This window comes from Syngnathus scovelli, unplaced genomic scaffold (genome assembly GCF_024217435.2).
Source record: "Syngnathus scovelli strain Florida unplaced genomic scaffold, RoL_Ssco_1.2 HiC_scaffold_132, whole genome shotgun sequence".
NCBI lineage: Eukaryota > Metazoa > Chordata > Actinopteri > Syngnathiformes > Syngnathidae > Syngnathus > Syngnathus scovelli.
In genome coordinates, this window is record NW_026061224.1 from 47,501 (window position 1) to 51,535 (window position 4,035).

Consider the following 4,035-nt stretch of genomic DNA (forward strand, 5'->3'; position numbering starts at 1 on the left):
CGCCCCCCGACCGCCCCAAGGCGACCGCCACCAGCCGACCGCCACAAGGCGACAGCCACCATCCCCAAGCGCCATCCCCGACCGCCACCAGCCGACCGCCACCAGCCGACCGCCACAAGGCGACAGCCACCATCCCCAAGCGCCATCCCCGACCGCCACCAGCCGACCGCCACAAGGCGACAGCCACCATCCCCAAGCGCCATCCCCGACCGCCACCAGCCGACCGCCACCAGCCGACCGCCACCAGCCGACCGCCACAAGGCGACAGCCACCATCCCCAAGCGCCACCCCCGACCGCCACCAGCCGACCGCCACAAGGCGACAGCCACCATCCCCAAGCGCCATCCCCGACCGCCACCAGCCGACCGCCACAAGGCGACAGCCACCATCCCCAAGCGCCACCCCCGACCGCCACCAGCCGACCGCCACCAGCCGACCGCCACAAGGCGACAGCCACCATCCCCAAGCGCCACCCCCGACCGCCACCAGCCGACCGCCACCAGCCGACCGCCACAAGGCGACAGCCACCATCCCCAAGCGCCATCCCCGACCGCCACCACCCGACCGCCACCAGCCGACCGCCACCAGCCGACCGCCACCAGCCGACCGCCACAAGGCGACAGCCACCATCCCCAAGCGCCACCCCCGACCGCCACCAGCCGACCGCCACAAGGCGACAGCCACCATCCCCAAGCGCCATCCCCGACCGCCACCAGCCGACCGCCACCAGCCGACCGCCACCGGCCGACCGCCACCGGCCGTTCGCGGTGTGCGCCGCCGTTCCCCAAGCACCCTCCGGGACGAAGCCGGAGCCGGAGAATAGCAGCGGCCGTGCGTAAAAGCTGCGGCCGGGCCTCGCGGAAGGTCCCCGGGCAGCGAGCTGCCGAGCCCCGGCCTCCAGCTTCCACCAGATAATAGGACCGGGCGCGCGCAAAAGCTGCGGCCGGGCCTGGCGGAAGGTCCTCGGGCATCCAGCGAGATCACACGGCCCCCACCGGAGGCGGCTAGCGCCTCCGTAGAGTAGTGCCGGCCCGTGGAAGCGGCCGCCCGTCAGCCTGCGTTGCCGCTGGTCGAAAAATGCACTAAGTGCCAAACCCCATTCATTTACAACGGCGTGTCCGCCAGAGGGCGCACTTCCCCCGGCGGACCAGCCGGCGGGGCTCGTTAGAGAGTGTATCCGCCTGGCAGTGCCTCCTGGACGGCCTGTATTCCGGACCGCGACCGCTAACTTACGGGAGCCTAAACGGCCCGCGGACCAGCCGGCGGGTCCTCCGTGAAAGCCTATCCGCCTGGCGGTGCCTCCTGGACGGCCTGGATTCCGGACCGCGACCGCTAACTTACGGGACCCTAAACGGCCCGCGGACCAGCCGGCGGCTCCTCCGTGAAAGCCTATCCGCCTGGCGGTGGCTCCGGGCCGGCCTGGATTCCGGACCGCCACCGCTCACTCGCGGGACCCTAATCGGCCCGCGGACCAGCCGGCGGGACCTCCGTGAAAGCCTATCCGCCTGGCGGTGCCTCCTGGACGGCCTGGATTCCGGACCGCGACCGCTAACTTACGGGACCCTAAACGGCCCGCGGACCAGCCGGCGGCTCCTCCGTGAAAGCCTATCCGCCTGGCGGTGGCTCCGGGCCGGCCTGGATTCCGGACCGCCACCGCTCACTCGCGGGACCCTAATCGGCCCGCGGACCAGCCGGCGGGACCTCCGTGAAAGCCTATCCGCCTGGCGGTGCCTCCTGGCCGGCCTGGATTCCGGACCGCCACCGCTCACTCGCGGGACCCTAATCGGCCCGCGGACCAGCCGGCGGATCCTCCGTGAAAGCCTATCCGCCTTCGCCGGTTCCCCGGCCGGCCACGGGTGGCGAGAATCCGGCCTCCTCGCCCGGAGCGCGCTTCGACTTGGGCGAAAAATGCACCAAGTGCCAAACCCCATTCATTTACAACGGCGTGTCCGCCAGAGGGCGCACTTCCTCCGGCCGGCGGGGCTCGTTAGAGAGCGCGTCCGCCTTGGCCGGTTCCCCGGCCGGCCACGGGTGGCGAGAATCCGGCCTCCTCGCCCGGAGCGCGCTTCGACTTGGGCGAAAAATGCACCAAGTGCCAAACCCCATTCATTTACAACGGCGTGTCCGCCAGAGGGCGCACTTCCTCCGGCCGGCGGGGCTCGTTAGAGAGCGCGTCCGCCTTGGCCGGTTCCCCGGCCGGCCACGGGTGGCGAGAATCCGGCCTCCTCGCCCGGAGCGCGCTTCGACTTGGGCGAAAAATGCACCAAGTGCCAAACCCCATTCATTTACAACGGCGTGTCCGCCAGAGGGCGCACTTCCTCCGGCCGGCGGGGCTCGTTAGAGAGCGCGTCCGCCTTCGCCGGTTCCCCGGTCGGCCGCGAACGGCGAAAAGCCGGCCTCTTCCCCCGGAGCCCGGTCGGCGAATTATTATTTATTTATTTATTTATTTTTTTTCCAAAGTGCCAACGGCTCTCGCGCCGCGATGCGTCCGCCTTCGCCGGTTCCCCGGTCGGCCACGAAGTATTGCGCATGATTATACGCGATGTTAATATTTATTTAATTATTAAATAAATACATACATGTGTTTATTAATAATATACGCGATGTTAATATTTATTTAATTATTACCTATATTATGAATAAACTAACGGTGATTTTACACGATTTGACTACATACGTGACCGTGATATAGTGCCGAGGGCTCCCGCGCCGTCACGCGTCCGCCTTGGCAGGGGTCGCCCGCGGCAGCGAGCGTTCGGCTCGCGGGGGTCCGCGGGGTGTTATTAGGGAGTGCGGCAGCCGTGCCGAGGCTCCGGCCGGCCGCCGGAAGTCCGGCGGGGGAGCGTCGGAGCTCCGCGAGGCCGGCCGGGGAGCCTCTTAGTCATCGCCCGCGCTCGCGGTGGTCCCGGTCGCTTAAAGTGCCACGGGAGGCGTAGCGATGCCAGTGAGTGTGCGCCAAGTGCGAGAGGCGGTGCATTTACGCGCCGTGTCCGCGAGAGGGAGGCAATTCCCCGTTGCGACCTCCGGGAGATCAGCGGGCCGTTCAAATCGCTTAGCCGGGGTGCCGGGAGCCTCCTCGGGCGTCGAGTTAGGAGGGGGGCGCGCGGAGAACCGGCCGGAGGTCCCCTGGAAGCTCAGCGGGCCGTGGGAAACGCTTGGCCGGGGTGCCGGGAGCCTCGGCCGGCTTAAAAGTGAGGAGGAAAGCGCGCGGAGAACCGGCCGGAGGTCCCCTGGAAACTCAGCGGGACGTGGGAAAAAGCTCAGCCGGGGTGCCGGAAGCCTCGGCCGGCTTAAAACGTGAGGAGGAAAGCACCGGGAGAACCGGCTGGAGGTCTTCTGGAAGCTCAGCGGGCCGTGGAGAAAGCTTAGCCGGGGTGCCGGAAGCCTCGGCCGGCTTAAAATGTGAGGAGGAAACCGGCTGGACGTCTTCTGGAAGATCAGCGGGCCGTGGAAAATGCTAAGCCGAGGTGCTGGTTGTCGAATAAGGCTCCGCCATCTCGTAGAAGGTGCTAATAAAGTTCATATCCGCTCGGCTGGAGGTAATTGGCCAGCGGACCGGCCGCCGGGACCTCCGTGACCGCCTATCCGCCTGGCGGTGCCTCCTGGCCGGCGTGCATTCCGGGCCGCGACCGCTCACTTACGGGACCCTGATTGGCCCGCGGACCGGCCGGCGGGACCTCCGTGACAGCCTACCCGCCTGGCGGTGGCTGCTGGCCGGCGCGGATTCCGGGCCGCGACCGCTAACTTACGGGACCCTAATTGGCCCGCGGACCAGCTGGCGGGACCTCCGTGACAGCCTACCCGCCTGGCGGTGGCTGCTGGCCGGCGCGGATTCCGGGCCGCGACCGCTAACTTACGGGACCCTAATTGGCCCGCGGACCAGCTGGCGGGACCTCCGTGAAAGCCCATCCGCCTGCCGGTGCCTCCTGGCCGGCGTGGATTCCGGGCCGCGACCGCTAACTTACGGGACCATAAATGGCCCGCGGACCAGCTGGCGGGACCTCCGTGACCGCCTATCCGCCTGGCGGTGCCTCC